This window comes from Euprymna scolopes, chromosome 8 (genome assembly GCF_053919585.1).
Source record: "Euprymna scolopes isolate OS-2025 chromosome 8, ASM5391958v1, whole genome shotgun sequence".
In the NCBI taxonomy this organism is placed as follows: Eukaryota; Metazoa; Mollusca; class Cephalopoda; order Sepiida; family Sepiolidae; genus Euprymna; species Euprymna scolopes.
In genome coordinates, this window is record NC_136489.1 from 86,822,854 (window position 1) to 86,846,544 (window position 23,691).

The 23,691-nt window shown below is 33.0% G+C and overlaps 1 protein-coding gene across 2 annotated transcripts in view; it reads right to left on the bottom strand.

Moving 5' to 3' along the window:
• LOC145283624 (uncharacterized) overlaps positions 1-23,691 on the bottom strand; it is a 164,669-nt gene that overhangs the window by 58,095 nt on the left and 82,883 nt on the right. For both annotated transcript variants that reach the window (XM_080132573.1, XM_080132574.1), the window contains one exon: positions 11,333-11,465. The gene's annotated coding sequence lies outside the window, so the exon portion shown is untranslated. The remainder of the gene's footprint in view (positions 1-11,332; positions 11,466-23,691) is intronic.

The window sequence follows — 23,691 nt, forward strand, 5'->3', positions numbered from 1 at the left end:
ATGTTCAAAAATAATCATACCCCCTTATTTTTTCAGTATTAATCGAGTTTCTGACTGTTTGTTTTCTGTTTGATTCTTATTTTGAATTCTTTTATACAACCTTTGATTAATTTCATTTCGTTTTTTGCATTTTTCAGAAATTAAAATGATATCAACTGAAAACCAATAAAAGAATAAAAATTATTAGAATGGGGAAGAAAAAAGACCGTAGTAATTATCTTAGGACTAAAATTGTGAATTCACATAAGGATGGTTTAGGTTACAAGTCAATTTCCAAGAAATTTGAGGCCCCTACAGCAACAGTACAGAGCATCATCAAAAATTCCAGAGCCACCACACAACAAACAACTTGATTGGTAGAGGAAGGAAAAGGAAACTGTCTGCTAGAGCCACCCGGAATATTGTAAGAAGTGTTAATGCAAATCCAACCACCACTAATAAGGACATTTTAGAAAATCTGGAGTCTTCTGGCATAAAAATATCAAGGCAAACATTGCAAAGGACTCTGCATGAAAATGGTCTGAAAGGAAGAAGACAAAGAAGGACTCCATTGCACACCCGAAAACACCTTGCAGCACGTCTAAAGTTTGCTAGGACCCATGTGAATTCTCCAGAGTCCGTTTTCTCAAGTATTTTGTGGACTGACGAAACAAAAATTGAATTGTTTGGCCATATGGATGCTTCTTACGTTTGAAGGAAGAAAGGAGAAGCTTACAACCCAAAGAACACCATACCCACGGTGAAACATGGTGGTGGTAGCCTAATGTTTTGGGGCTCCTTTTCGGCTAGTGGTCCAGGTAGTTTGGTCAAGATAGATGGAACCATGAAGAAGGAGCAATATTTTGAGATACTCCAGAAAAACATTAGACAGGATGAGGAGAAGCTCCATTTAGGACCAAACTGGGTCCTTCAACAGGATAATAATCCAAAACATACTGCCAAAATAGTCAAGAAATGGTTTGAGGATAATCAAATTAATGTTTTGGAATGGCCTAGCCAGAGTCCCGACCTAAACCCTATCGAAAACCTCTGGCACATATTGAAAACTGAGGTTAAAAAGCGGAAACCTAGAAATTTGAGGGATTTGGAGAACTACTGCATTGAAGAATGGTCAAAAATCAGTGTTGATGCTTGTAAAAACCTTGTTGATAAATATCCAAAACGGTTACAGGCAGTTATTAAGAATAAAGGGCATGCTATTGACTATTAGTAAGAGAGGTATGAATAATTTTGAACTCGTGCCATTATTGTTTTTCTTTGTATAATGTTTCAAACTTGCATAATTTATTTATTTGTTGAGTTTAAATTAAATGCTTATGCTTGATTTATTGTTTGAAATCCCTTTAATATTGTCTACCTTCTGGTTTGAGCAATATTCTTATAGAAATCTCAAAGATCCGAGGGGTATGAATAATATCGGGCACAAGTGTATATATATATATATATATATATATATATATATATATATATATATATAAATTTCAGTTCCCTTGTATTCGTGTAACGTTCTTTTTATATTTTAGTTATGGCTACGAAGCGTGGCCTAGTTAAAAATTAAGCATGATTTGTTGGTTTGTCGATATCACCTTGTTTATGTGACTTGTCTTCCACCGTCGAAGGTTTTCTTTAATATCTCATTCGTTTTCAACAGAGTAGTTGTTTTTGCAGTGTCAATTCTTGATTTATATTTTATCGTATATTTTTCTACGTTTTTAGGAATTGTTCTTAGTTGCAAAGTGAGTGATATAATCTAGTCTTAATGTGTGTGTACTATTTCTAAAACCTATATCATTATATCTATTTTATAAGCTCAGTAGTTATAAGTGCTTTGGTGGTTTTAGAGGTCATTCAGAATGACATTTCATACTGCCAACGTACGTTATTCTTCTTAGAATTATGTAACCTTTGACTTTCGTTATGTGTATTTTTTTAACCCAGGAAGTTTTTTTCTATCAAACTCGGGAATCTTTCTACCTAACGGAATCTGTACTGAATTACGAACAGAAATGTTTATTTAATCCACGCTGGTCGCATATTTTAGTTCGGTCAGCGATAGAGGACGATGATTTACTCCTCAGTTCGGGCGATACTAAGAATACAATTACAAAATTGCTTAAGATCATACATGTCATTGATGACAGAACGAAAGCATGCTTCTGTCGTGTATTAAATAAAGTATGTCGTAAGGAATTCTGCTCTGATTCTCGAGTTTGGTAAGGTAAACCTGAAGAAAGTCGTACATCGGCTAAACCATTGTGAGACCAACATTTAACATGAACAGTAGTCGGAATAATTCAAATAGTACAGATCATAAACATCCTCATCTCACAATTGAGAAACATAAGAGTGTAGCATCTAAAGAAGGATTAGTTGATAATTTATGATTTTTTATAATTAAATAACGGTCGAACAAGTTTGCTGTTTAAACGTGATTTCTGTTAGTAAGAATATTTTAGACAGAAATTTGTATTGCAAAACATTTTTTCTTCCGCAGAATAAGCGATGTCAAATAACATAACATTTGTTTATTTACGATTCAATCTCTCGAGTATTTCATGTTTATTTTTCATATTTATAAAATACATAAAAGACTTCCGGAAATCCTGAGAAATATAATGTTTTATACTGGCTTAGTCACATTTCACAAGCCACAGAGATTCATAATTCTTTATTGCAGAAAATCGTGTCGTATAATAATATGATATACGACATAGTCACCTTTACGCATTAGTTTTCGTTAGATCACCGAAATTAAGTGACGTCAGTACTAAAATAGGTGATCATTTGCTAACACAGAGTTTGTATGTTATCTGAAGCCTGCAGAGGAATATTTCTATTTTACTCAAAACACGCTGCATGAAATAATGCTGTGGCCCCACAAATCCAGGGGGTTAAGAGACCCATCATCATCATCAGCAGCAGCAGCAGCAGCAGTAGCAGCAGCAGAAAGGGCAGCAGCGTCTATAACACATGATGTAGTGGCGTTTTAATGGACTTTCTTTGAAATAAGAAAAACAAATGGGAAGAGAAAAAAGCTACACAGACGATTTCATAAGTATGACAAAAGATAAGATTTAAAAAACACTTGGACATGGCTACGAAAAAAACTGTAACAGAAAAACTGAATTCCTAATAACAACCGCACAAAATAACGTGATTAGAACCAACTATATCAAACTAAAGATCGGCGTAACACAAGAAAACGGCAAATGCAACCTCTGTAAACAAAGAGACAAAACGATCAACTACATAATAAGTGAATGTAGAAAACTAGTCTAAGAAGAATATAAAAATAAACCCGATCAAGTGGGAGAAGTCTCTACACTTGAAACTATGCAAACAACTGCATCTCGAATAACCATAAAAATGGTACAAGAACAAACTGGCAGCAGTACTTGAAAATGGAAATCACAAAATACTATGGGACATGGACATACAAATAGATTAATCCATTAAAGTAGGAAGACCGTCATAATAGTTAACAAGAAGGATAAGTTCTACCAGATTGTATGTTTTCACCGATCACAGATCACACGGTGAATGTGAAGGAGGCAGAGAAAGGAAGCAAATACACGGGACTGGCCAGAGAGCTGAAAGGGATATTAAACATAGAGAAAGACAAGATAACACCAATAATAGTAAGAACGCTAGAAGAATCCCGAAAAACTTCGAAAATAAAAAAGAAGAATTATTGGAATCGGAGGTGGGGAGATGACAAAATACAAGGGTTAACAATACTTAAAACAGCTGAAATATTAAGGAAAACCTTTGAATGCAAATATTAATATACACGAATTTCAAACGCTAACCGACATAGAAACTGTAATAGAAGTAAAACAAAAAGATAGTGGCATACCAGATAGAATCAAGAAGCCTGAAACAGTATCATTGTAAGTAACTCCCTCCCACACAAAACGATAAAACAGTCAGGTCGGCTTCATCTAGCACCATCCTCTATAATATAAATCTCACCTGCCAGTTAAAATGCATGTATGTATGTATATTTTTATGTCTGCCTAAAACTTTCGACAGAGACTCCGGATATTCACGAGATTTGTATCGTTTTGAATCTCGACCCTTGGGACGACAAATATCGAAAAATTGACTAAAAATGTATATTATATAACCATCAACTTGGCACTTTTCTACAAGAAAGGGTCGCTTTTTGCCGCTATTTTCGAAAGCCATCCCCTCTTGTCGATTGGCTAACCTTAATTTAAACTTTCGCCACTTCGGGTTTGGCGATGGACGCAATGGCAAAGACGTCACGTTTTTTTCACGCTCTTTTCCCTCTTCACGGTACAGATTCGAGCTTGCCTGCCTATTACCACTTTTTTTTTTTTTTTTTTTTTGCTCAACACACATCCGGGCAACGGGCACCCAGGCTAGTACTACATAATCGTAAAGAGTCAAGGAAGATGGAATAACCGAGAAGATAAAGCAGCAAGCAGACCTACACCGGATGATTGCAAAGAGGACTGAGACTTTGGGGGGGGGCTTATTGCCACCTTTATTACAGTGAAGGCCAATAATGAAAAAACAATATTAAATGGCTGTTGCGATAACGCAAATTTATTTGCAAATGTTATCGAGAGCGGTGGAGAGAACTGGAAATTTTAGGGGACTTGGTATCACCTACACTTCACAGAACACCACAGGTTATTGATAAAGAGAAATCTTGGATGACGCTTAGTGAGTAGGTAATAATAATAATAATAATAATAATAATAATAATAATAATAATAATAATAATAATAATAATAATAGCAATAGCCGAAGATGAAGAAAAGCGGCGTATTACATTTTTGTTGGATAAATTGCTTAAAATATCTCACAGTTTTTGAATTCATGAATTAATTTAAGCTCGAATAAATAGTTGTTGCCATTGTAACCCAAATGATCACTGGTACCTCTGGTAATCTAATTAAGATTGTATTGATTAATTTGTTAGATGTTCTGGTTATAATTTAAACGAACGATATGTTTCATGAAATAGAACTCGCGTACATAAAGATGCCATAAACACTAACAAATTATGATATTTCTTTATTAATATTGAATTGCTGAAAGCGAATTTTGGATGACATTATTTCTGCAAGTAAGTATATTTTAGACAGAATCAGTTTTACAGAATATCTTGTTTTCACAGAAAAATCGATCTAAAATAACACAACATCCGTTTATTTAAGCTTCACTTTCTTATTTTCTCGAGTGTTTGACTTCGTTCATGTTTGTCCATGGCGAGAAGCTAACACATATCTTTATTTTATTCTATACTTTTAAATAAATAAAAAAGAATGTCTGTCGAAATAAATTCCATTTTCGTTTTCATTATTATTATTATTATTATTATTATTATTATTATTATTATTATTTTATTATTATCGAATTGTGTAACTACTTCAAAATGCATCGATTTTCAACGGACGAAGGACAGAGAGGGAAATAAAATGATCTATGGAGGATAGGATAGATAACATGCTGAAAATAGGATAGAGGAAGAATATGGAGAAAACAAAGTTAGGCGTACTGAGTGATGATGAAATATGAAGATAACAAAGATGGGCGTACTGAGGGCTGATGAAATATGGAGATAACAAAGATAGGCGTACTGAGTGATGATGAATATGGAGATAACAAAGATAGGCGTACTGGGGGCTGATGAAATATGAAGATAACAAAGATAGGCGTACTGTGTGATGATGAAATATGGAGATAGAACAGATAGGCGTACTGAGTGATGATGAATATGGAAATAACAAAGATAGGCGTACTGAGTGATGATGAAATATGGAGATAACAAAGATAGGCCTACTGAGTGATGATGAAATATGGAGATAACAAAGATAGGCGTACTGGGGGCTGATGAAATATGGAGATAACAAAGATAGGCGTACTGAGTGATGATGAATATGGAGATAACAAAGATAGGCGTACTGGGGGCTGATGAAATATGGAGATAACAAAGATAGGCGTACTGAGTGATGATGAAATATGGAGATAACAATTATAGGCGTACTGAGTGATGATGAAATATGGAGATAACAAAGATAGACGTACTTAGTGATGATGAAATATGGAGATAACAAAGATAGGCGTACTGAGTGATGATGAAATATGGAGATAACAAAGATAGGCGTACTGAGTGATGATGAAATATGGAGATAACAAAGATAGGCGTACTGAGTGATGATGAAATATGGAGATAACAAAGATAGACGTACTGAGGGCTGATGAAATACGGAGATAACAAAGATAGGCGTACTGAGTGATGATGAATATGGAGATAACAAAGATAGGCGTACTGAGTGATGATGAATATGGAGATAACAAAGATAGGCGTACTGGGGGCTGATGAAATATGGAGATAACAAAGATAGGCGTACTGAGTGATGATGAAATATGGAGATAACAATTATAGGCGTACTGGGGGCTGATGAAATATGGAGATAACAAAGATAGGCGTACTGAGTGATGATGAATATGGAGATAACAAAGATAGGCGAACTGAGTGATGATGAATATGGAGATAACAAAGATAGGCGTACTGAGTGATGATGAATATGGAGATAACAAAGATAGGCGTACTGGGGGCTGATGAAATATGAAGATAACAAAGATGGGCGAACTGAGTGATGATGAATATGGAGATAACAAAGATAGGCGTACTGGGGGCTTATGAAATATGGAGATAACAAAGATAGGCGTACTGAGTGATGATGAATATGGAGATAACAAAGATAGGCGTACTGGGGGCTGATGAAATATGGAGATAACAAAGATAGGCGTACTGAGTGATGATGAAATATGGAGATAACAATTATAGGCGTACTGGGGGCTGATGAAATATGGAGATAACAAAGATAGGCGTACTGAGTGATGATGAATATGGAGATAACAAAGATAGGCGAACTGAGTGATGATGAATATGGAGATAACAAAGATAGGCGTACTGAGTGATGATGAATATGGAGATAACAAAGATAGGCGTACTGGGGGCTGATGAAATATGAAGATAACAAAGATGGGCGAACTGAGTGATGATGAATATGGAGATAACAAAGATAGGCGTACTGGGGGCTGATGAAATATGGAGATAACAAAGATAGGCGTACTGAGTGATGATGAATATGGAGATAACAAAGATAGGCGTACTGGGGGCTGATGAAATATGGAGATAACAAAGATAGGCGTACTGAGTGATGATGAATATGGAGATAACAAGGATAGGCGTACTGGGGGCTGATGAAATATGGAGATAACAAAGATAGGCGTACTGGGGGCTGATGAAATATGGACATAACAAAGATAGGCGTACTGAGTGATGATGAATATGGAGATAACAAAGATAGGCGTACTGGGGGCTGATGAAATATGGAGATTACAAAGATAGGCGTACTGAGTGATGATGAAATATGGAGATAACAATTATAGGCGTACTGAGTGATGATGAAATTAGATTTTAATCTTTGACGAACTTATGTTTCTGACAGGATGTAAAGATCTACCCTTTTATATCAAGTGATCTAAATACTTTTTCCAATGAAAATTTATCTGATCAAGAAAATAAATTCTCTCGAAAGAGAAATGATTGTGATTCTTATGAATATATTACTTCTTGTAATTAACGGATATAAACAGTAATCTTTGTTAAAACATACTTTTATTTTAGTACTTATTCGTCCATTACTATACGCTCATCGAATATAAGAAAATGCTTCTACATTCTTCTAGAATATGCCATACGGTTATATCTATATCTATTTCTATTATTAGAAAAAGTAGCTTTGTTTGTGTATGTATGTGTGTATATGTGTGTATCTATGTGTATATGTGTGTATATGTTTGCCAATCTTAAACGTAATTGTTATTCTAAACAATCATACATACAATGTCAAAATATGTTAATATTTTTTAATGTTCTTTCCATTTTCACGGACAATAAAAAAAGGTCTATATATTAATTTATAATTGGAATTCATTGAAATGAGTATTATTTATTAATTTATTTTATTGCGGACTATTATGCTTATCTTTTTAGTTGTTGTTGTTTCACGACATTTCGGCCAATTCTTCCACTGGCCTTCGTCAGGTGGTAACCGCGACGAGATAGGAACTCCGAATATCATAACTGCATTTTCAGCAATTACTGCCTTTCCATAGTTGTTGTTGTCTCACCTACTTTTTTGGCCATTGAATCTCTATCGTTCCAGATGAGCATTGTCTGAAGATAGCAGTTTCAATCCTACCCAAAGCCGGCCAGAGGTGAGACGACAACAACTATCGAAAGGCAGTAATTGCCGAGAATGCAGTTAGTAGATTCTGAGTTCCTATCCCGTCGCGGTTACCACCTGATGAAGGCCAGAGGAATAGTTGGCCGAAACGTTGTGAAACAACAACAACTAATAAAAAGATGAGGATAATAGTCCGCAATAAAATAAATTAATAAATAAAAAAAAGGATGACTTGGCCGAGGTTTTATTATTTTTATTAAACAGTAAGAACGGACGAATTAACAATAATTAATCATTTTAACCTTCAAACAAAGCACATCAAAGTTTTTACCCTTTCGGAGAAAAGACATAAGACTGACTTCTACACCTCGTTTATTAATAATTTTTTTGTTACTTCAAATGATAAAACAGTAAGACGAGACAAGTTAGTATTATGCTTGTTACGTCACATCACCACAAATCGAGTTGCTTATGAGATGTGATAAATATGGCCTTATGCAATTTTTAAGTTCCTAAATTAATTGCTAGATTGAATATTAAATATACTCAATACTAGAATATAAAAACAGTATTTTAAGAATTATCTGATAAACATTTTAGCGTAGGTTGCCATCACGCTGGAGAGATAAGTCTTACACGCTGTAAAGTTTTCATTGCTAATGGTAAAAAGATATTTTGACAATTATACAATGAATTAAAATAAATAAATAGTATTAATTATCACATTTTCCACCTAAAAACTGATATTTGTATTATTTGTATACTCTGACGAATATCTGTACACATTGACTCTTCGGCAAGTTGAGTTTTAATAGTGTTTACTCATAGGTGAGTGAATAAAAATAAAAAAATATACGATGAAGTATGTTCCTTGTTTGATATTAATTTATTATTTCAGTAGTTAATTAATTAACATAAATAAATAGTGAAACAGTTAATTAAAAGAAAAAAGGTCAAAACCACTTCTCGGCCAGAATTACCGCATAGTATTGTTTTTGTTCAAAACGAAGAAATATATTTTAAAACTAAAAGATATTAATTAGAAATAGCCTATATTACATAATATAAGAATGAATAGAAAGGCTTTAGATATAGCAATCAATTTTGGTGAGCATTAAAAAAAATATTTAATTGAATACATAAATTATTTTCTGTTACTTTTTATTTACTTTAAAATTCGGCACGAACTTCCTGGTAAACCTGATGCAGGAAGGCATAAGAGCCAACAAATACTCGATAACGACGTAGCTTATAGATATTGCAAAGAATCCTTCAAATGACGGAAAATAGAAATAGAAAAAGTATGTCTTGTTTTATGTGGCTTAGTTTAAATGAGAAACTATGCAGTTTATTGTTTGAAATTGAAATCTATTGAGTGCAAAGTCAGTCTTGTTTCTTTTTAGATATGTTTCGTTTATGGATGATTTATAAATTAAATATTTACTCATAAAGGATGGTCTTTTAAATCATTAAATAATACTATTAAATAATGACTAGTTAAATATAAATTTGCACTTTGTTAATTCTCACTTTATGGTTATTAATAAATAGCGAGAAAGGCAAACGTTAACGTTACATATACACATGGTTTATCTACTACTAACAAAAATAAAGCAATCACCGAGAATCGCTTGATAGATGAGAAATCTTTTTGTGCATCTTATAATTTCTTTAGTCAAAATGCCCGTTTAATATCGTCGGATCAATATAAAAACAGTCATTTAGATTTTTACGCTGCTTTTGATAATACTTAGAGTAAAATCACTCGACCTAAAACAAAGCTTTGCAATAAAAGTACAAGCATATACACACACACACACACACATATATATATATATATATATATATATATATATATATATATATACATTTGTTCAATTACTTCCGTGAACATATTTTAAGATGTGACTTTCGCTACAAACGAATTGAAAGATAAGATTTAATGACGTGCTAATGTACAGTTGTCTCATGCACGTAATTTATATTTAACCCTTATTAACAATATATATATATATATATATATATATATATATATATATATATATATATATATATATATATATATATATACTTGCCACCTTCCTCCCGGATTTGGCCGGTTGTAAAATATGCTTAAATACGATATTTTAATTATTAATGCAGATTTCGTATTTATCATTACGGCAACCATTTTTTTATTGATTATTATATTTGGAACTTTTTAAAATGAACTAAACGTTTTATTTCTTGCCAAAAACACTTTTACAAGAATTTCTTAAAATATGCGAAGTGGTAATGAAATTTCTATTGCTTATGCATTTTTCCCATTTTCTTCCACAACTTTCGATTTTTCCTCCCTTCCACACCAGTCATATGTTATTACTATTTCTCACATTTTGTTTGTTTATATGATATTTTCACGTCCACTGCTAAACTAGTTTTTGTCTGGTTAAAATTTCCTTTCCGAAATTATTGACTAAACTAGTTAGCATAATCTTTTGCTTAGTCTTACAACCCATTTCCCTCTCAATTCTTTGTGGTGAGATCGTTCAAAACAATTTCGATTGACATCTTTTCGTTAATCGGATATCATCAGATTATGCAACAATTATTGCATTTTTCTGTTTTGTCACATTTGATACGGGACAATTGTACCTTATCAAATCTCTTCGACAGTTCTCTACAACCAACGCGAAGACTAGTTGTTCACATTACTTCTCTGATTTATGCTATACTTTCCAAGTTATTTTAGGGTACTAGACGGTGAACTAAGGTCCCTGCAGAACAGGGCCAATAAACTCTTCGCTTGCTAAGGCGACCCTGTGATTAAAATGAACCTTTCCAGATGCCTTGTTCACATGTCATACCTGTGTCTCCTATGGAACGTATGTTGTTTAAGTTACAGTTGGTCTGAACAGAAACAGCCACATCACGAACTGCCTTTGTGAAAACCTTCAGTATTTCTATAATAAACTGTTCCTGGTTCGTTTTACCTGTCCTCTTTACTATCTACCATTTTTTCTATATTCTTACTATTCTTTTTTTTTTCGGCCGACAAAATAAAAGAAAAAAATTTGAAAATGAAGCAGAAAAGAAAAGAAGTAAATATATATACTCACAGACTGGAGTGATTCTCTTTTTTTCCAATTTTTTTCTGCTGTGTTTGGCTCGTTGTCATTTCATGTCTTTGCGACTGAATTTCTTCTGGAGGTAACCTTTTTATTTAATCTTTTTTTGTGAAAAGAACTCCATCTACAACAGCACCAAATAAATTTACTTAACGTTGTTATTAATTTGAGAACAGACAAAACTTTTTATTTAGAGACTCACAAAAAATAAAGGGTAACAGAAAACGTTATTTATTTCGTTCGTTTCACGCGAACTTTGCAGACATATGCAAATCGAAGATTTACAAATGAATAGAATTAACCGTATAAACGTATATTTACGAATAAATAGAGGTTGTACATAAAGTCAACTTACGTGTGTAAAGTTCCAATTTTTCATTTTTGATCACTATTATCCAGCTAACAGCCAATTCGAAATTGTTCTACAGGCCCGAATAGCCTATATACAAAATTTTAAGTTTGTAGACCAGAAATTAACATAGTATTTTGGCAGAGATCGTCCCGAACTTACGCACACACGCACACGATCATGAGCACTATATATATATATATATATATATATATATATATAGAGAGAGAGAGAGAGAGAGAGAGAGAGAAAGAGAGACAGAGAGACAGACAGAGAGAGAGACAGGGAGACAGAGATAGAGAAAGAGAGAGAGAGGAATTAAGTCATCTGCTTTTTTATAACCGAGTAGGCGAGGGATAAAACACACTCTAATCGATTTCAAATATCGAATGAACACATGCAATTAAAAAAGAAAAATACCTGACTTGATGAACAAGAAACTCGAATTTAAAGTGACAAAAAGTAAAAAAACCTATTTTATCCTCTAAACTATTAAGAATGTCTAGTAAGATTACTGCTCTCTTTCTAGAACATATGGTTTAGAGTCTATACACTTCAACCAACTGACCGCAACGGCACTGGTAGATGCTGCATACTTTCGAAATTATCCAGAAAAATAGCATATCTGAGGCAATTGTCATTGATTTTATCGCAGCGGACAATTTATAGCAATATTATATATATTGCCTTGGATCTTACAACCCAGCCTCCATTTTCTGTCATTGAACCTACGTACACCATGGAATATCCTTCTTAATTTTAGTTTATTTTAATGATTTTCTATAAAACTTTTTAGTTTTCACTTTACGTGCTAAATAGTAAACTTTATTGTTGACTATAAATATCATTTTGCGAAAACAATTTCTCTGATGAGATGAGTCATTTAGTGAAACTCCATGGATTAAGGAAAATATATAACTTTTTAAATGTCTTTTCGAATTATAAATTTGTCGTAAATTTCTAATTTACAGAATTTAATTTCAAATTTATATATATATATATATATATATATATATATATATATATATATATATATATATATATATATATATATATATATATATATATCAATTCAAGCTTGAGATATTAAAAAGTCGGGACTAATGAACACAACGAGATTGTTAGATAGTGCTCGATAACAAGAGCTTAATATTTTTTATTAGTTTTTCGAGGGTAAACAGTTACATATGGTCACTACAAACAGCTATCTGTTTCAGTCTCATTTTAGCAACCATATGTAACTGTTTACCCTCGAAAAAAAAATATATATATGCCTCAAAGATTGCGGAAATATCTTAAAACACAACTGCAAGCACTCTTTGGATTTTTCGAATGTATTTAATGATGTTCAAATTCTTCGTTTCTCTTTCAAGTTAATACGTTTTTATTCTTCTAGTAAGTCAGGGTGGAAAATATTCAAAAATTGACATCATAAACATATGGTTTTTCCTATGCTACGAATAAGGATGAAAGAAGTAACGGTAACATTTTGGAATTTGAGATATAGGCTTACTAACAGTTCAGCCTGGCTTTGCTCGGGTCCTTTGTACTTTTTATAACTTCATGTGCATGTTTATATATATATATATATATATATATATATATATATATATATATATATATATATATATATTAAAAAGTTTGACTTATGTCCAGGAAACCTACATCTAAAATTCCAAGTGTTTAGACTCAAAAATGGCGGAGGAGTTTGCAAATGTTCACTCTTTCAACTTTGACCTCTTGCCAGCCACATTTTCGTCACAAAACTGATAAAAAAATTTTGTCGGAATAGATTTTATGAAACAGTTTAAATGTTTAGAGCATACAATTGGCTGTTAAAACGCTTGCTCTATATCTGAATACACTTTATGTAAAATTTCAAATGTTTAGACCAAAAATTGGCTGAGTAATTTGGTAGAAACCGCAGAGATCAATTTTTTTTAAATTTGCACCCAATTTTTACCTCTTAGAATTTATTGTTTTGGGCTCAAATTATATTAAAATGTTTGATTTTTTTTACATGGAAGTCACCACTTATGAAGACCCGTAAGCCATTCAGGTTTAAGGGTTGATCCATGTCCAAGTAACCTACATCTAAAATTTTAAGTGTTTAAACTCAAAATTGGCAGAGGAGTTTGGTAGGGAATGTACACACAAGACTATTTCCCTTTTATAGATATGTATATTGTAATTCATACATATATCTATCTATATCTATTAAAGTGAACGTGTCTCTCTGTGTGTCTGTGTGAGTACATATCCCTACGAAATAACTCTGTCAATTTTAAATCTACAGACTCGAAATTTGATACACAGGGTACTGAGATTTGGAAAAATCTTCGTGATTGGTGTTCGGCCATAAATTTGGCTGTTAAGGAGTGAAAATTCAACAATTTGACCTTTGAGAACTCTATCAAACTTTGACAATTTTGGGTCTAAACACTTGACATTTTAGATATAGGTTCCTTAGGCATGGATCTAACTTAATAACTTGGTCTGAGCCCCAAAACAATAAATGTTAATGGGTTATAATAGGGGTCAAAGTTTTAAAAATTTGACCTCTGCGGTCTCTACCAAATTACTCAGACAATTTCTTGTCTAAACATTTGAAATTTTACATAAAGGGTATTCAGAGATAGGGCAAGCTTTTTGATCGGTTTGGGTCGAAAATCTTTAGTTATCAATATATAAATGCATGTATGTATGTTTACCTGTCTGCCTAACTTTCGACAGAGGTGACGGATTTTCTCAAGATCAGTATTGTTTTGAAGTTCGACCTTTCACACGACAAATATCGAAAAATTGGCTAAAAACATTAATATCTTCACCGTCAACTGGGCAATTTTCAACAGGGGATCGCTTTTTTCGCCGATATTTTTTAAAGTAATCCTCTCCTTTCGATTGTCTAGCCTTAATTTAAATATAAGTCACTTCCGCTTTTGGCGCTGGTCGTTACAGCAAAGACGTCGAGTATTTTCCCCGTTTTTTTTTTCTCCTTCGCGGTACGGGTTCGAGCGCGCCTTCCTACTACTACTTCTTTTTTTTATGCTCAACATTCACCTCCAAACACCCGGGCAACGCCGGGTACCCATGCTAGTATATCTATAAAAGTGAAAATTCTGTGTGTGTCCGTCTGTCTGTGTACATTTCCTTACACAATAACTCTATCAATTTTCGGTCTACAGACTCGAGATTTGACATAAGGGTATGGAGATTTTGGAAAATAAATTTTATCGGTGTCCAGCCAGAAATTTGGCTGATAAGGGGTCAAAGTTCAACGATTTCACCTTTGATAACTCTACCAAACTCCTCCGACAATTTGGGTCTAAACACTTGAAATTTTATGATGTAGGTTACTTGGGCATGGATATAACTTTATAATTTGATTTGAGCCCAAAACAATAAATGCTAAGAAGTTAAAATTAGGGTCAAAGTTAAAAAAGAACATTGACCTATGCGGCCTCTGCATTACTCAGCTAATTTTTGGTCTAAATCTTTTAAATTTTACATAAAGTGTATTCAGACATAGAGCAACATTTTTTTATCGATTTTTTTCGGTTTTTGGCCGAAAATTTGGCTGCCGAGGGGTCAAAGTACAAAAAATTTTATCTTTGCGGTCTCTAGCAAACTATTCAGCCAATTTTGGGTGTAATATAAAGACATTTCAGTTTAATCCTGGTTATGTTAGAAGACAAAATGAGAGAAAATTGCAGTGATAGTGATGAAGTACATAGCAGTGATCACCATTTAATCCTGACCAACGTCAAGGCTTCCTGCTAGTTACTTTATAAACAAAAATGACATAATAAACTTAAACATTATTTACATTAAGATGACCACATCGGACCCCTAATATTTTGTTGTTTTTGCAATATATTATACTTATTAAAAATAAATGTAACAAATAAACAATTTGAAATCACTTTTTTCACGTTCTTTTCCTCTTTCGCGATACGGGTTCGAGCCTGCCTACCTACTACCGTTTAAATTATTATTTTTTTTTTGCTCAACACACACTTATAAACACCCGGGAAACGCCGGACACCCAGAATAGTTAAATAAAAAAGAAATATTAATGAAAAACAAGAAACAGGCTTGTTTCATTTGATATATGTATATACTAGCAGGACCTGTTAACCGGTTTTTGCCCAGTGTAAAGATGGAATGAACACAGAAAAGATTCGTTGAAAGAACCCCATTTCCTTAAAGCAACTTACACTATAATTATCTCTCGCATGCTCATAAACTGAGATATTTTTGTTTTGTTTTGTTCCATGGAATGGACGGTAAGTAAAGAATGGAGATCCTTACCAATACAAAGCAATGTTAAAAAGTACGTTAATTTAAAAACATTTTAAAATGTTCTATCCCCCCCCATAATGGGAAGTATAAACTAAAAAATGGTTACAAAAACGTATTTTAGCAATCCTGAAAGAATAAAACGAAATGTTAAATAACACGTTAAAGAAATGTTTGTATCTGTATGACTTCGTCCAATAAAGGAACGTAATCAATTACGTATGTTTACGAATGCATAATTTAATCAAATCTTGCAACTATTTTTTCTGCTATTTGTAATGAAAGAGATCCTCACAAACTAAGGTAATTTTGCTTTCATTTTATAAAGTTTTTTGGTAATGACCTAGAATTAGAAAGATGCACAGCCGAGTTGGTAGCCTGTGTAAGGAGAATAAGAATATACAGAAAGAGAGGTTAAAATAGCAAGTGAGAACGTCAAAAAAATGTGCATGCCTCCCCAGTGTAGGAAAGTAATGAATAAAATACGATGAATTATTATAAATCCTTAAACTATTTGTCCTGGTATCGTTCAAAGGAGAACTTAATTTCATTGCGTTTTTCTGAAGTTATTGACAAGTAAAGAAATGAACCTCCGATTATAAAAATGTAAACACGCATAGTAACCAAGCTGTATTTCAACGAAGAAGATTTCCTTCTTGACTGAGGTAGTTTCGTTTTGTGTTAATAAGCTGTCGATAATTTAATATATGTATCCCAATGACAAAAAAAGAAAATGTTTAAAAGCACACTAACCAATCTTAAAACTATTGTTTTTGGTGTTTTGTAGTTTAAGAGAAATCCTTCAAGGTCGATGTATTTTTGTTTGCTTAGAACTTGGTCGATTAGTCAAGCAAATGAAACCTGATAATAAAAGGAAACGTTAATGATTAATGAAAATCTGCATAACGCCTCAAGAAATAAAAAAAAGTGTGATTCTCGTCCAAGAAATAAAAAGGAAAACAATTCTCTCTCTCTCTCTCTCTCTCTCTCTCTCTCTCTCTCTCTCTCTCTCTCTCTCTCTCTCTCTCTCTCTCTCTCTCTCTTTACCGATGTAAAAGAAATCAATGTATGGACTTAAGCAAAAAGACAAAACTACGAAATCGCCGACATGTGTTAATTTCGAGAATAGAAAAATGTCTGTAGGCAGTATATCTTATTGTTTAGTGTTTACAGTTAAAATATTTTGAGAAAGATAGATTCTGTATTCAGAAATACATGCTTTAAATATATAAACATTAGCTCAACCTATCTACTATTACCAAAAATGGCCGAATCAGCATATTTTTGTACGGATGCCAATAAATGAAACAAAAATATAGTTTTAATGTAATGAAAGCGACAGAGAAAATAAAGTTGATTCATTGTTTCTGGGCCGCAATAGGACTTAGCCACAGGCACAGGCAAAAAACGTGTGTAGAAAAGAGTAAATGTAGCTTGAATACGTATTTTTTGTTTTCGTTTGTGATGATAAAACCAAGTGAGTTTTTGTTAAGATAAGGTATTATATTCTAAGTAAAAATAAAAATATGAACCAGACAAACAAACGAAACTGATATTCTAGAGGGAGACAATTATTTTGTTGATTAATAAGTAGTCTATAACTGTTACTAAAAGGAAACTAAAAAATGTGCAATGATTCCAAGAGTGCGTTGAACACTATGAAATATTTAGTAACGGTGTAAACCGGGGTAGGATGGGAAATAACAATGAGGGAGTAAGTATTTTGCTACCACCTCTAAGAATGGCATGTTGAATTATGAGTGTTGAATTATGTAGAAAGTAAGTCTATTGAATTAAATCGATTGATATAATCTGTAAAATATGCATCAGGTATTTGCAGTTAGCCTGACTATTTTGGATAATTATGTGCCCAGTATTTCTTTTCCAGTACTGTAATTTTCTAAAGAGAAATAATCGTATCTATTTTATTATATATGGATATATATGTGTGTGTGTGTGTGTGTGTGTGTGCGTGTATGTGCGTGTGTATGTGTTGTGTGTGTGCTTGTGTGTGGATATACGTTAAACTAATAAAGAATGCTGTAGGATTATCATTCTTGCTAATTAATGAAAATATGTTGATAAAGCAAGTTAAAATCAATTGCATGCGTCCAGGGATTTGAAGTCAATATTCGAAATAAAATCGATGTTATAATTAATTTTAATTTGCAAATCAAAATCAGCGCGAATTACAGAGGGGGGGGGAGAAAAACCAGAGAAATCAACACAGATAGACGGACAGACAAGCATTAAAAGTGAAACAACTAGGCAGAGACATAAAGAGAAATACAGAAAAGGTAATAATTAGGAAAAAAAAATAAAATACATCTTAAATTAGATCAATTTAAATCGTTGCATGTTACCGGTGATAAAATAAACTAGTAACTCCAAAATCAAGCAATAAACAATACTTGTAGTTATATTCATGTGTTGATAGTAGAAATTTGGATCGTTTACGTGCACTTGCCTGTATTGTTATATTCTAGAATTAAACGTAATTTGCATAAAATTCAAGAAACAATGTGATCACTGATTTTAATCCATATAATAAGATTGCTATAAAACATACAAGCTGTCTGTAATAATCCACATCAAAGCCTAACTTTAAAAAAATCTTCAAGTATGGTGTGATTAAGCAAATCAATTAAACTTCAAAGAACCCAAATTTAAGAAAGAAAAAAGCCCGGTATCAGACAACTGAGTAATACACACACAAACATATACACACAGACACAGACACAGACACAGACACACAGACACACACACACACACACACACACACACATATATATATATATATATATATATATAGTCGCAGACGACGAAACACGTGTCAGTGGATAATTATATTAAAAAAAAATAATATATATACCGCTCCCCATGTGAAGGTACCAAATTGGTTAAAGGGAAAATTATTCCCAACTTGCATTTAGGTAAAAATGCACTTTCGTAAATAATTGAATTCATTCAAAACGTATCGCAAAAACAAAAAAGATCTCTCTCTCTCTCTCTCTCTCTCTCTATATATATATATATATATATATATATATATATATATATACTAGCTCAAGCCCCAACGTTTTCCGAGATTGAATGACGATCAGCAAGTGTTCACCATTCCATACTCATATTGCCATGAAAATCGGCGAAATTGCCCGTTTTTAAATCGAATCAACTGATTGCCTGCTCAAATCAGGGACTTTCTCCTGCAATGTACCAAGGAAGATTCATATCCCCCTGCAGTGACTTACTCCACAATACATGAATTGAACTGTAGAGAATCTACTGTTGATTTTTAAAAAAATATCTCTAAATAATTGCTTATTATTTAAAATCCAATAGTCAAGTATCATGGTTCAATTGTGCTCTAAACAGAAACATTTATTTCGAACGCGCCTTTGTCTTATCAAATGACCAACTGTTGTTTTTATTAAATTATGTTTACATAATAATTTAAATTCAAGTTAAATGTGCAAAGGTCAAGTATAATAGGTCAATTGTGCTCTAAAACGAAACATTCATTACGAACGGGCCCTCGTATTATAAAGAATCTACTGTTGATTTTATTGGATGGGCCTTTCCACTTGTGCAGTGAAAAACTTCTCAAATGCACTTGTTATCTTGGGTTATATAAAATTGTTAACTTTCATCCAAATCGAATTCCTTCTTTATTCGTATTTTTCAATTATCGATTTTTGATACCTATCAGACGCATTCCGATAAAAACTTACGTAAGAACATTCCCAGACACATCAAGTACCTTTGTGTGAACTTTAAAAAATAATCGGTCCAGTCGTTTACGAGTCCACAGGAAATGAAATCACACACACACACACTACACAACGTTTTTTTTTTATATAATATTAGATAGAGAGATAGATAGAAGATATTTTTATCAAATTAGTTTAGAAAATAAAGTGCAAAGTTACATAGGAACTTTATTACATTTACAAGTCAATAAGGGTTACAAAAATGTGAATAAGGGAGAAACATCAGGTCATGGCTCTTCGAAGCAAAATTTATCTCGTCATAAGAGAAGAAAAGGCCAGCTTTATACAAAATTAAAGGTTAAAAAACACAACACTGACTTTGAAAACATTCAAAACTTTGGAGATCAGAATTTTTTTAAATATTTTATGGGGGGAAATATGACAGGTGTAAAAGGGATAGGGGACTGAAAAGAATAATAAATGGTAAGAAAATATACTAAACCATATATATATAAAAATGAAATACTAAGAAAAATTTGTGTTTAAATTTATGAAAATATTTTTTTTTAATTTTAAAAACATTTTTAAAACGTTTTTCAACTTCAAAAGATTAAAGAAATTTCAACAATAAAAATAAACTTAAAATAGAATTCCGATAAAAAAAAATTTAATATAAATAAATCATGATAAATTAAGTAGAAGGAAGTAAGAGAAAAGCGATATAGGAACAAAAAAATAAGAAAGTTCAATATAATAAACTCAAGTTCTTAGAAAACAGTCCATTCGTAATTAGGTGTACTTCAGGATAAAATGAGACGAAAGTTAATATCCAGATTTATCTAGATAGGTTTGCCACTAGAAATTCATTTTTCGACTTAATTTTTATTACGTAATAAAAATTAAGTCGAAAAATTAATTTTCAGCGGTAAGGTAATGATCGGTTGACATGACTTGTGTGTTAAAGTGTAGAATGATTAATGCCTTCAAATTGCTGAATGATATAAGTTGTGCAGTAAAGAAATAAAATTGGTGGCTCTAGTTACAATATATGGGCTCGAGTTGTGTTTAAAAGGAAAAATAAAGAAATAAGAAATTTAATGAGACTGAATTTGACGATTAATGTCTATTTTTAATTAGTTATTGAATAATTTTAGAATGAGTGCTCAGGAATGAAAAGAGAGTGACAATAATGGTTCGAGAAGGTCGTATAAATGGTTACAGGAGGATATTGACATACCGATTCTTTTAGGGACATATGCAGTGGTGGACGGGCTAGTCTCACGGTTTATCGAGCGGAAACTTAAAGATAACCCTCGATTATCCTGGGAGCAACTGAGATCATCACTAGTAATAGAATTCCATAATGAGAGGACCGATTTAGAGCCGTGAGGGTGCTGTTCAAACTCGTGCAGCGGGTTGGAGGGTAGATGGCTGAACTGGCGGCGAGAATTTCGATTTTAGCAGTAATAGGCTTTCCTGACTTTGGAAAAGCCTTAGTGAACGGAAACAGAGCATATGTCATTAAGAGCAGTCCACTGAAATTGCAGGATGCCCTAGAGTTTTACTTGGCTCCAGAGAATGTTGTGGAAGGTTGCCAACGTGCTAAAAGGTCCTGATCGAGAATGCTCAGTAAAATCCTACTGCACTCTCTTTTAGAACCGGATGAAACTGGGAGAGAAAGCCATGTAAACCGGGATCGATCTATTTGAACTGTGGTTAATTCGGCTCAGGATTTAAGTGGTGCGCTGATTATGAATTTAAAAGTGGAACGACATGATCCCCCAGATGGTTAGGCTTGGGAAGACAAAACCATCTCCGTCCAAGTATGGGGATATTTACTGGAGAAAATTGGTTGAAAGAGTATGGGACGAGAGTTATTCAAACTCTGTAAAATTGTGCTCGATAATAACTTGTAAGCATGTAAAATTATTATTTCGGATTTTGTGTTATATTCTTAACGATAATTGAAGGGTCGTAAAAATGACTCCTTTAGAGAGTGAAAATTATGATAAATAAAAATAAAAAATAAAATGCTAGAATGTTTTTTTGGATGCGTTCGGATGCTTTCCGTTATTGGCAAAGAATTGAAGGCGTTTAAACTGACAAATAGACGGTCATTAGGCCCGATAATTATTTTCTGAAAGGAAAAATGAGATAATGTAGAAAGTGATTCTTTTGAAAATTAAATTGAAAAGAATTTGAAAACATTAAAACTAATATTTTGAAAAGTAAATTAAAAAAAAATTGAAAAGTGTTTGCAAGTATTTTAACTGAGGTATACTTTTAAGAAGTAAATTGAAAAGACAGTTGAAAAGAATTCTGAGGCATTTAAACTTATACTTTTGAGAATTAAATTGACAAGAACGCTGAAAAGAATTCGAAAACATTTCAAATGATACTTTTGAGGATTAAATTGAAAGAAATGTCGGAAAAAAATGAAAACAAGTAAACTGGTACTCTCGGAAATTAAATTTTAAAAATGTTAAAAAGAATGTGTAGGCATTAAAACTGAAGAATATAAATATTTTTTTAACTGAAAAATAAAGAGTTGAGAAAAGAGATTTTTACATAAGGACGTAAAGAGGTATATAATTTGCACCGATCCTTAGAGGAAGGTAAACCGTCGAACGTTTTTCTGGTTTCTATGGTGCGTCCAGAGAAGGATACGGCTCTCAATTTTTAGAATGTGTTTGAGAGATCACGGTCTAGGGGAGTAATTGAGAAAAAAAGGAATATTGATAGGCTGGGTACATGTTTTTTTTTTGTTTTTTTTGCAGGGACATGAACGGAATAACTACATTATAAGAAATTTTGACGAACTATTATTGTACTAAACGTTTAGCCAATGGTCAAATGGTGAGATAACATGAAAAAAAACGAAATAGAAGTCAAGTAATCGCGCTTGATTAGAACTTAACTTTTGTTGTTTTAATGAATGAGACAAGGATGTATATAACACTTTCTTGAATGAGACAAGGATGTATATAACACTTTTTTGCATGATTAGTGCATGTTGCATGAATTTGGGTGGACTGGTAGTCGGAGAAGTAGCCTGTACAAACCAGCTAACTTTGCTGAGCGATGAGGTATCGTTGGCGTTATCTGCCAGTGACTAAATAAGATACGAGAATGATTACATATAGGTCAGGGACAGGCTTGGACTCAACAATTTCATTTAAACGCTTGGTGAGCTAAGGAGGGCGAATGTAACCCAACAACCTGTGATGATCGAACATTACATCAGTAACAGGTGAATTAGAGCTAAATTAGAGCTTTATGTTATGTAACCAATCCCGAGCAATAACCAGGTGGTCTTGTTAATTCAAACTGTTTTGTTGGTTATGCAAAATACAAGAAGAAAAAATAATAATTTTGAGAACATTATTAATATAGTTTTTTGACTAGAACCGTTACATGATGTCGAACAATATTGTTTTGTCTTGGATATGACCTTGAAGTCAAAGTTTTCAGTTTTTGCTTTGTTTTCTTTTTAAGTTTCTTCCTTTGGAGATTGTAACGCTGGATATGGGGCAGCCAAACTAGCTGCCAACATTGTCCTGCTTTTTATTGAAACCAACCGAGAGCTCTTTTTAGTATCCTCGTTGTTCCCTTAAGTGCAATTGTCTGGATCTCTTTTGCACTTGGTTCACCAGGAATATTAGTAAGATAGGACTTCAGGTTCTTCTTCATAAGCCCTGTGGCACCTATGATAACTGGTATGATTGATATCTCCCTAAGATTCCAGTTTCTTTTCTAACCATACATGAGACCTTGATATTTGGTCTGTTTCTCCCTTTCAGCTCTGTTCAAACCTCTATCATTAAGGACACTCACTTCAACCAAGGTTGCAACTCTCTCTCTCTCTCTCTCTCTCTCTCTCTCTCTCTCTCTCTCTCTCTGACTTATTCCATATAACTATGTCATGTTGTACAGCAGTATTTTCAAGGTAGGTCGCTGTAGGGATTACATAGTCGTAATGTATGGTATATAAG